Source organism: Pectinophora gossypiella, unplaced genomic scaffold, assembly GCF_024362695.1.
Source record: "Pectinophora gossypiella unplaced genomic scaffold, ilPecGoss1.1 Pgos_30, whole genome shotgun sequence".
Classification (NCBI taxonomy): domain Eukaryota; kingdom Metazoa; phylum Arthropoda; class Insecta; order Lepidoptera; family Gelechiidae; genus Pectinophora; species Pectinophora gossypiella.
Window position 1 is genome coordinate 147,089 of NW_026063240.1, and position 12,163 is coordinate 159,251.

A 12,163-nucleotide genomic window follows, 5' to 3' on the forward strand; every position below is an offset into this window, starting at 1 on the left:
ATATTGCAAAATTCCCACGGAAACGGGAGTTAGCGGGAAAAAAACATTTGTATGAAAAAATCGAAACCGCGTAAGATAGATGTTTTCAATTCAATTCAATTAAATTATTTATTGCATTCCATGTAGTACAATGGGGTGTTACATAGGCATAGGAACTAAAACATGGACCCTGTAGGGCACAGCAACGTTGAAGGGAAGAGAGGAAGTGTGTATTAAAATTAAAACTCAATGAACAATCAATTAAAAAAAAAATCAATTCAATCAATTGATTCAATCTAGCATGCATGCATGCATACCTTAGTAAATATAAAGTTTATTTTTGGCTGTATTTTGAAAAATGGAAGTTATTGGGAAAAAAATTGTATGAAAAAATCTAAACTGCATAAGTTAGATGCTTGAAATTTGATATGCACTCCCACACACACAAAGATCTCTCTCTTATATAACACGCCACGCGGACGAAGTCGCGGGCAAAAGCTAGTACAAAATAAAAATAGTACTTAAAATAATACTTAACTCGATCCTTCTAGTACAGCTGACCACCAAGAAGTGAAACCCCACCCTTCCTCGAAAGGGCTTTTATGCTAAACTATCACGTCATGTTGGACCAATCAACGATGAGAATTATAACGTCAACTGTTTCCGATAACTTCGAAATCAAATCATTACATTTTAACATTAACATAATTAAAAGCTAGATTCCTCATTGTTTTCAATATAAATCAATATTAATTAATTAATAATTACAATTAAATTCATCTATTACGGCCATACTGACAGTACTTCGTCCTCGAAGAACTTAAATAATTATAAAAGGACAAAACTGAAATGAAATATTTATTAGCCCCAAAATGCGTCATTTTTGGAAACTAAATATATATTTTATTATACTTGTATTTACTTGCTCTGTCATGTAGGTACCTATTACTTGCATAGACATGTTAGCCCCATTCATTCGCTGCAGTTGAGATAGACTAACACCAAACAAGTAATCGACCAGCGAATGATGGAGGTAATGCCAGATACATAGACATGCCGATCACATTCACCCGCTGCAAGTGAGACTAATCGGCACCAAGTATGTGGCCGACCAGCGATTACCTCGTACATACATGGAACAAATGAGAACAAGTTATATTATACAAATATCAATTTTAGCAGAAAAACATTCATTAAAATATACTTAGTGGTTCATTAACTATTATGTACAATCAGATATTCAATCTATACAATAATTATTGATTAATGGCGTTTTCGGTAACAATGTTTTCTTCGACTAACTCTCCAGGCCACAATCTTAATTTTTCTTTGGATATAATTACATCTCGCAAATTACGTAAACCTCTTAGAGCAAAGCGATCACATGGGAGTATTTCAACGATTTCATATGGTCCTTTATACTAAGGGGCCAGCTTGTCATTGCGTCTGTGGTTCTGATTAACATAAACTAAATCTCTAAAATTATAAATGATATTATTACGTCTCACCGAATCGAAGCGGTCTTTAAACCTTTCAGAAATTTGTATTAAGCGCCGCTTTGCAAGTTCACGATCAGCTTGGACGTCAATATTCGCTTCTAAACTATCGTCATTTAGATCATTTAATCGAGCCTGAACACAAGGTATATTTGCTTCTACGCCTATGAGCAATCGCAAAGGTGAAAATCCAGTTGACTTTTGAACCGTAGTATTTATAGACTGCTGTACTTTCCACAGTCCGCTCGGCAAATCTGACGATTCATTACACATAGTACAAAGCATATTACAAACTGTGGCCACGTATCTTTCCACCTGTCCATTACTCCTAGGCGTACCGGTAGCTATCATGTGGTGCAAGATATTTAGACTTCTAAACAATGCCTGGATTTGATTAGAACTGAAATTAGTGCCACGATCAGTGACAACCAATGAAGGTGTACCAAATAATGTGATGGTTTCCCTTATAATAGGGATCAGTTCCTGTGTGTTTAGAGTTTTAAGTGGTTTTAGTAAACAAAATTTTGTGAAACCGTCCACCATCCATACTAATATTATAAATGCGAAAGTAACTCTGTCTGTCTGTCTGTCTGTCTGTCTGTCTGTCTGTCTGTCTGTCTGTTACTCTTTCACGCCTAAACGGCTCAACGGATTTTGATGAAATTTGGTATGGTGATAGATGATAACCTAGAAATGGTCATAGGCTATAAATAATCACGCCATCGTTCTTAGGGGGTAGGCAGTTGGCAGATAACTAAATTGATTTAGTGATTTGTAGTCGTTTTTGTTGGGACTTTTGCTCTTTCACGTCTAAACGGCTGAACGGATTTTAATGAAATTTAGTAAGGTAATAGTTGGTTATCTACAAACGGTTGTACGATCAAATTGATCACGTCATCGTACTTAGGGGGTAGGAAGTAGGCAGAAAACTGAATTGAGTTAGTGATTTTTTTATGGTTTTTGCTGGGAGTTTTGTCTATCATGCCTAAACGGCTCAACGGATTTTGATGAAATTTAGTTAGCTGATAGATAGTAATCTAGAAAAGGATATGGCCTATTAATATTTATGCTATCGTACTTAAGGCGTAGGCAGTAGACAGAAAACTAGGTTAGTGATTTTTAATTGTTTGTTTTAAAAGTTTGCCTCATTCACGCCTTAACGTCTGAACGGAATTTTATAAGACTTGGTTAATTTAAAGATAGGATCTTAGGCACGGACACAGGCTACATTTTATGGCGGGAAAATACCTCATTCCCGCGGAAATCTAGATTTCGTGATCGTGTCAAGAAGCGCATGACGCCATAGCTACTGGAATGATTTCGATGTTTTTTTTTAAACTGAGTGACCTCAAGTTAGTATTTGATCACTTTTCTAACTTAGAGGGTAGGTAGGCGCCATAATTTAGGGAATTTATGATAAAATTTTGATGCAACTGTCTTTATTAAACAGGTATATCTCATTCCTACAGGAACCTACACATAGCTATAGCTAGCTATCTATTAACATTAAAACTCTTTCTAGAATCATATTACGCCAATTAATTGATCTGATTTGTATAAGTTTTTTTATTCAACTGACTGTTACATTACATACAGATAAAAGCTAATTACTTACACCACATAATTAATATAGTACTACATGACTAGCTACGCTTTAAACTTGAGGAGGTAATTCGATAGACATTTATACGAACTTTAAGCCCAGTAATCAATCATAGTAATAAGGTAATACTCATTTTAGACAAAGAAACGGATAGGTAATCAGTTCGTCAACGAAATTATAACACCTACACTTAGTTTGTTTACTATTTAACGAGGGAAAATAATCCTTACTAATATTATAAATGCGAAAGTAACTCTGTCTGTCTGTCTGTCTGTTACGCTTTCCCGCTTAAACCTCTCAACCGATTTTGATTAAATTTGGCACAGACAATCTTTAGACCCTGAGAAAGAAAATAGGATACCTTTTATTGCGAAAAGAAGGGACGAAGAGATTGAAATAGGGGTTGAAAGTTTGTATGGGATATTTTAATTTTAAAATATAAATCCATGAAACTTTATATTTAAGCACTTGATAAAAAATAATTAAACATTTGTTCTAGCGTTGCTGAAATTTCGACCAGTGAGGGGGTGAAATGAGGGTTGAAAGTTTGTATGGGAGTTCGTCATTTTTGGGGATAAAACCACGAAACTTTATATTTAGGAACTTGATAAGAAATAAAAAAAACAATTTGTTAAAGCGTTTTTGAAAATTCGATCTTTGAGGGGATGAAATAGGTGTTGAAATTTTTTATGAGGTTCGTCATTTTTCAAGATAAAAATATTAAATTTTGTGTTTAGGCACTAAATAACAAACAAAAAATCGTTTGTTCAAGCATTTTGAAATTTTTACCAGTATGGGGGTGAAATACGGGTTGAATGTTTGTATGGGTATTCGTCATTTTTGAAGATAAAACCATGAAACTTGATACGTAGGTCTCTTAGGATGTGCAGAGTTTTTCAACAAACGGATTTTCCGAAATTCGAACGGAACGGAACGGATTCGGAACGGGAACTACGAAGCCAAACTTTTTGTATACAAAATATTAACCACTGAACCTAGGAACATGATATTTAGTAGTTTTGGGTGTATCAAGTTAAAAAAATTTGGCTTTTGTAGATAAAGTTCCTTTTAACGAATACTCTGCATCGCCGCCACTGCCGTCGGTCGTCGTTCGTCGTCGCGCACATTCGCCGAAGTGTGGCGGCAGTCAACGGCGCTGTCTTGTGGTGGGGGAGCGCACGTGGTGTATACGTGGCCTGCTCGCGAGTGTCGAGTCCAAACAATTTCTACATTTTAACAAATAATAACAAAATAGCAAACGTTGTGTACAAAAAAGTTTTAAATTAGGTCATTTTAAAATATTTTTGTACACAACGTGACGCTGACCCCTGTAAGTGTCTTGGACATAAGGGACCGATAAATATTCCTAGGTAATTTCTGCCACTCAATGGAATACACCTCATACCTCACCTGGATACCTCAGGGCGGGCTTAGAAGTCGAGGCAGACCGCGTAAAAGATGGTGTGACGACCTCAATGCTTATCGCAAGGATTGGCCGGAGATCGCACAAAGTCGAGAGGAGTGGAAAAATCAAGGGGAGGCCTTTGCCCAGCAGTGGGATCGTATAGGCTAAATAAGATAAGAATGGAATACATAGGTACTTTATAACGACTGTAAACAGATATTTTTTATTTTTTTTAAATATACCTACTTACTCTCTTTTAATCACATGCTATACCGTTCCTTTTATATAATCCTTAATATTCAAATTAAAAGTACGCAGACGAAGTCGCGGGTACCAGCTAGTTAATAATATATGTCGATAACCCTCACTAGTTGTCGGGAAAGGTCCAGTGCAATCCAAATGTATAGTGTGAAATGGGATTGCCGTTTTGTCAATTGGGTGCAGTAGACCCTGTTTTGGACCAGAATGTCCTTTACTTTTGACACAAATTAAACAATGAAAAATATATTTTTTAACAAAAGCCGCCATTCCAGGAAACCAAAAATATTGCCTAATTTTATTTAATACTTTATCAGACCCCACATGACAGTTTTCGTCATGAAAGAGTCTCAGAAGGCTTAGCCTATAACCTTTTGGCACAAATAATTTTGGCTCTGCATCAGGATCAGATTTGTAATGCAACAGGTCATTATTGATTACATATTGGTTAGAGTCCAAATCACCAGAAGCTAATTGTGACATTAAAGTCTGAGTCTCCGAATCATTTCGCTGGGCTCGTTTAAGCCATGATTCAGAGCCATTGTTGTCAAGGACTTCAATTAAATTAACTACAGGCAGTGAATTGTGTCCTCTAACATGATGGACTAATGTTATGGGCGATAGGCTGATCCCTTATCACCATAAGGTTCATCATATCCATCTTTGGACTTCGTATCAACAGTGGCTGCAAGTTGTCTTTGATTACTTGTGGCTCTGCCCACCCCATTAGGGATTACGGGCGTGAGTTTATGTATGTATGTATGTATGTACAGGCAGTGAAAGATTTCGTTTTGGTTGTGGAGACTTAACTGGGTTGCGGCTTAGAAAGTCAACATGACTGATAAATTTACCCTTCTTGTAAACGATATCAAACCGAAAATCCGGCATTAAAGTCCACCAACGGGCTACTCTAGGTGACAGGTCATTTTTTGACATGGTAGATTTTATGGCGTTACAATCGGTAACAATCCTGAAGTCGATGCCAAGGAGGTATACCCGGAAATACATACATACATACATAAACTCACGCCCGTAATCCCTAATGGGGTGGGCAGAGCCACAAGTAATCAAAGACAACTTGCAGCCACTGTTGATACGATGTCGTAAGCTGGATATGATGAACCTTATGATGATAAGGGATCAGCCTATCGCCCATAACATTATTTTATACCCGGAAATGTTTAAAAAAAATAAAAAAAAAAAAAATCATTTATTCTCAGACTACAGTCCATAGATATGTTAGTATGATTAACTTACATGCTATGTTAGTAACAAGTAATGTAGATAATAAGCAGATGGGCAACCTCACCGTGCGCTCGGGCGCAACACGTGCAGCTGGTGTCATACCAAAATGCATGCGATATGGTTTTGTATACTGTTGGGGGTTACTCGTCGTTAACGGTACTCCGGTTGTTGTAGGGTAGTTGTTATAAGGTAACACCAAACCATCACTTAAATGTTCAAAGGGTTTATTTATAAAAGTTATAGTTAAGTTTATTTATCTGAGCGTCACTTTCTGAGATATTGTTAATAAGTAACGAGATACACACACGCGTTGCGATTGTGTAGCGACTACGTGACGACTGATTCTAATTAGGTCAATTAGGTAAAAATGCGCTGTTAGCAAAAATGCCTGTACGAAGGCTCGTACGGTACATGCTCCCGAGGGAAGAGTTCAGATAAGTAAACTTGCGTTGGTATATAAAATTCCAATATGACATAATATATAAAGAAAATCTTATAAAATTCAAAGTTTAAATTCTCTTCTAAATGCTGGTTTCGGTTGCTGTTGGTTGCTCGAAGACTTATGTGTTGCTTCTTGATTAGATGTTATCTTCTGTAATTCTATCTCTTCTACTTGTTTATCTTCTCTCTTGGGTGTTGTTGCAATCTGCCTTTTATTTTTCTTGCACTTGAAGATACGTTGTTTATATCGCCGTAAGATTGCAATGGCAATTCCTGCCACCAACAAAGTGCTCATGCTGTAGTTGCTGACGTCATGAACAGAAAGGACATTGGGGAGGTGTTCACGTTGTTTCTGATTAGTTATCTGTTTCTCGATCAGTCTGTGTTGTTCTGAGGTGTTGAATCGAGTTAATAGTATATTCTTACTTTCATAGGTATCCAGCAAGTCGTTTGGTGAGTCAATGCTAGGTATTTCCAGAGTCATACTCTTCTTGGTTTTGCTCCCAAAGACGTTGTAAGAATATATCGTAATATCCTTATGTTGTATTATGCAATCTTGATCTAAGGCCAGTAGACCCGCCATTGTTATTATCGTATTTGTAACTTGATTCCGGCACACTATACGCGTTGGACATTCTGTGTTACAATTATAGAGCCATATGTTTGGCTTATGTAGTTTTCTCCATTGGTCATTACATTGTTGTTGTAGCCAATTGCATGTAATGTTTACATTTTGGCTAAGTATCTTAGCTTCGCAAAATGCTGTTTGGCTGCGTAGGTTATTTATCGGTTTGTAGGCGTGGCAAATGTAGTTGTCCTCCATCACCATGGTACATTGCTGTAGATCTGTTTCTTCGATCTGTATGTAGGTATTTTTTGCAAAGTTGACCGCTATGTATTGCGAAGATATAGCGATTTTCTTACACTGCCCGTGACTTATTGGTCTAGGTATAGGCATGTTTTGGTATAATGTATACTCATCGTCGCTTATAAGCGGAATGTGCAATTCGAATAACAGGTATTGTTGAGTTATTCTTGCTTTAACATATATGATTTTGTACATGTTGCGAATATTAGATTCATCGTAGTTTGAGATGGGTAATGTTAATCTTTTAGAAATCACACCCCCTATTAGGTTTAGTTGTTCGGTCAATTGCGTTGGAGTAAATAGGTTCATATCTAGATGACCTTTGTGTATATCCGTCAAGGCATTGATTAGCATTTCTTGAGTTCTTCTTAGTACTGATATTAACAGGCTAGCCGTTATCGCGCCAGCGTTAATATCGTTCATTGTTTTCATAATTTGAACTCTATTTTCTATGACTGACATATCGTATTGCGTTTATTGCATATGACGTTGTATAGTTTCGAATTGCCTGTTGACAAAATCTTCATTTTTCTTTATAAGATTGTTTTCGGCCTCAACTATAAGCGTTTGGTTTCTTATCAGCTCCAATAAATACTAAAAGTTTGTTATACTCGTCCAGCTGACTTGTTTCGTATTTCAGTTGCTTTATAGTCGAGTGGCATGGTACATTGGGCATCGTGTTACATATTTTCTCTAAATGATTGACGAATTGTTCGACTTTCGATGTACTTTGCCAGAATGTTGTTAAGTTATAATATACAAGTAGCTTCCATTCTTCATGTATCAGTTGCATATTTCCTACATAATCAAAATAGATCGGGTGATTTTCGTTTAACGGCGTAATCTTGAAGTTTTGCCATAAGGTTGCAGCTTGAACTGGAATAAGTGTTGTGCAGGCTACAAGTAACATCACAAATAAACTGTTGAGCTTGTTGAGTGATATCCTTTTCTTGTTATCATTTTCCAGTTCCGGTTTCTTTGGCTCCGTGACGTCATCACTTTCCCTTACGGGTAATGGAGCTAGTTTAGTTATAGGCCTCTTTAGCACACCGTTTTGTGTCTTGAGCGTCACTACCCGTACTAAGTCGTCGCTTCCCGGGTGCAGCTCGGTTATTCTTCCCATAGTCCATTTACTAGGCGGAAGGTTGTTTTCTTTAACTAGGACTAGTTGTCCTTTCGTTATGTTTTGTTTCGCATGTTGCCACTTGCCTCTGGTTTTTAGTAAGTGAAGGTACTCTTGTGACCAACACTTCCAGTAATGTCTGTACATTAGTTCTATGAGTTTCCAATTGTTTTTCAGGTCAACTGATTTCATTTCTTCAGGTTCATCTATGGGTAAGTTCATCGCCGGCCCTCCAGATAGAAAATGGCCAGGGGTTAAATAATCTAGATCTTCTATATCCTCTGTTAAAGGACACAGTGGCCTGCTGTTCATGCTTGCCTCTATTTGTGTAAGTAGAGTCGCAAATTGTTCGTAGGTAAGCTTCTGTTGTCCAATCACCCGTTTCAGATGATTTTTCATAGAGCGCACAGCTGCTTCCCACAGGCCACCCGCCGATGGCCAGGCGGGGGCGTTGAAATGCCACTCGATCTTCATGGTGTTTATTTCTTTAAAGAACTCTGAAGATAGCATTGTTTCGTATTGCTTGAACTCGTTATTTAGTACTTTAGCGGCCCCCGAGAAATTGGTTCCATTGTCCGAATATATGCGTTGCGGGGCGCCTCTTCTAGCGCATATACGTTTCAGCGCCGCTATGAAAGTTTGTGTCGTTAAATCAGAGACGAGCTCAATATGCACTGCCTTTGTAGACATGCATATAAATATGGCTATATAGCCTTTACATAATTAAAACACATAATAACGGGTTCTTACCGCGTTTAAATGGGGATATGAGACTACCGATATTTCGACACTGTTGCAAGTGCCATGATCACGGGATGATTATGTGTTTTAATTATGATAATAACCGCGTAAACTTAAAACAATGTATAGCCTTTACATGTTTTGATACCGCGGCCTTTGTTAATCTTGACTTCCACATGGCCTGTAAAGTCAATGCCCGTGTGCCTAAAAGGTCTTGATGGTGTAATCCTTTCTTTAGGTAGGTTACCCATTAGTTGTTCTGTTTTGTTTATCGAATACCGACGACACATGACGCAATTTCGAAGTATCTTTTTCACGGCTCTGTTACCGCTGACTATCCAATACTGATTCCTTGTGGCAGCCAATGTTAGTCGAGCTCCGCCGTGCAAAGTTTTCTGATGAGCATTATCTACAATAAGTTGAGTCAATTTACCCTCATAGGGTATGATAGCAGGATGCTTCATTTCAGGTGGTAGATACGCATGTTCTAACCGTCCTCCGACGCGTAAGATGCCGTTGCTATCTAAGAACGGATGCAGTTTCAAAATGTTGCTCTTGTTAGGAAGTTTTCCTTTGTTTTTGAGAGAACTTATCTCATCTTCAAAACAATCATGTTGGATTGATTTTACAATTATACGGTTCACTTCTTGTAATTCAGCTAAAGTAAGTTGATCACGTCGGCTTGATATTGACTTGTTTCGCAATGCCTTTACAAAGCGCATTACCCATCCAAGTATGCACGTAATACGATCTATGTCGTTGTATCGTTCGAGCAAATGCTTAATTAAGTTGTTCGTGTTTCGTACGGGTTCCGTAGTGTAACAGGTTTTTAATAACCCTTCGTTTGTTGTAAAAGTTTTTGCTTCAGTTGTTTCCTTATGTTCCACCCTAATCTTCAGCCATTCAGGACCTTCAAACCAGAGGGAAAAGGTTACCAGCTTAGATGGTGATAGTCTGCGCGTTGCGCAATCTGCGGGATTTTCGTTCGTTTTGATGTAACCCCAGTTTGAAGCAGGTACTATACTTGTTATGAGCGAAGTTCTGTTTGCAATGTATTTTTCCCACTTCGATTGCTTTCCTTGAAGCCATTCTAGGACGACTTTAGAGTCCGTCCAGCACGTTATCTTCAGCTGGTAGTCTGCAAGAGCTGTCTTGACTTTATCAAGTAGTTTAGCCAATAACAAAACACCACACAGTTCCAGCCTAGGTAGCGTTGTTTTGTTTTTCAACGGAGAGACTTTTGTTTTAGCCGCTACGATCGTCGTGACGTAATCGCCGGTCTGTGACGTGGTGCGACTATATACAACGCATGCGTATGCGCGCTCGCTTGCGTCACAGAATCCTTGCAGTTCTATGCAATTGTTTGAGTTGTTTATCCATCTTGGTAATGTGATACTGTTAATATTATGTAGTTCGGATTTTATCTTAATCCACTCTTCAGTTATGTTATCGGGTAGAGTTTCATCCCAGCTGATGTTTTGGAATCGATCTGTCCACAGTTTTTGAAAAATTAGCTTGGCTTTTATCGTCATAGGAGCCAGCCAGCCTAGCGGATCGTAGATCCTGCTTATCTCCGAGAGTAGTTTCCGCTTGGTTTCAGTTCGTTTGTAGATGGTACTTCGCAGGTAAAATTAAAAGTGTCGTTGTTTTTGTTCCATGCGAGTCCGAGTGTTTTGCTGAATTCTTCTTGTTTGAAGTTTAAGTTATTGTTTTGGTTTTTATCGTTATCTTGCAGTTCTGTTAGAATAGATGGCTCGTTGCTAGCCCATTTACACAGCACGAAACCTCCTTTCTTTAACAACTCGTAAAGTTGTTGTTGTAGTAATTTTGTTGTTTCGATATTATGGTGACCGGTGATGACGTCATCCATGTAAAAATCGTTTATCAGCGCCTTTTGAGCCAGTGGATACGCATGGCCTTCGTCTGTTGCCAGCTGCAACAATGTACGCATAGCGATGAAAGGTGCGGCTTTTGTACCGTACGTTAGAGTACAAAGCTGCATTTCTTGCAGTTGATCTCTCATAGAGTTCCTCCATATTATTTTTTGGAGACTTTGTTGGTCTGAACGGATAAGGATTTGGCGGTACATTTTCTCTATATCCGCCGTTAAGACGTATTTATAACTTCGCCACTTCGTTATAAGTGCTAGGACGTTCTTTTGTAAGTTAGGTCCTTTTTCCATCAAGTCGTTTAGGCTATAGCCAGAGTCTGTTTTCAGTGAGGCATTGAAAACAGCTCTCAGTTTTGTGGTTGTTGAATTTTCTCTTAACACTCCGTGATGCGGAAGGTAGGATGAAGGTTCGGTTTCAGATGACGTTGCAGGTTTCATGTGACCCAGATCAATGTAGTCTTTTATAAATTGTTTATATAGTCTTGCAAAATGGTTTTGCCTCGATATCTTCTTTTCTAATTGAAGAAATTGTGCGATGGCTTGACGTTTCGAGTTACCAAGTTTTTGTTCATAGTTTTTGATCATTAGCATCATTACCACGTAGTGTGGTAACGATATTGTTTGTTTGTTCTGTGGTTTCAATGTAGTTGTTTTCACATTAAGCGTTGTTTGAGCTATGCTCGGGGTTTGGTTCCGTTGAAACCTCTTCCGACTCCCAAAAATGATTTAAACTATCCAGGTCATTTAGTGTGACTAGACAGTTGAATTGCTTCGTGGCGCCGCATAGTATCCAGCCCAACTTTGTTTGTTGAGCTACTGGTGAGTATTGGTCTTGTTTTAACACACCTTCTAGTATTACTTCCGAGTAGATGTCGACCCCTAGTAGCAGGTCGACGGGCCCCGAAATATGAAAATCTGGATCAGCTAATTTTATGTTGTCAAGATGTTTCCAGTTCTCCGTATTTATTGGCGAGTTAGGCAGGTTGTTGATAAGTTTACGCATCGCTAGCGCATCGGTGCCAAAAGTGTAATTGGAGTGGATTGATTTGCACTCCAGTTTTATAATGCCTTTACTTTTGCCAATTATAGAGCCTACTCCTGATACTGCAGCGT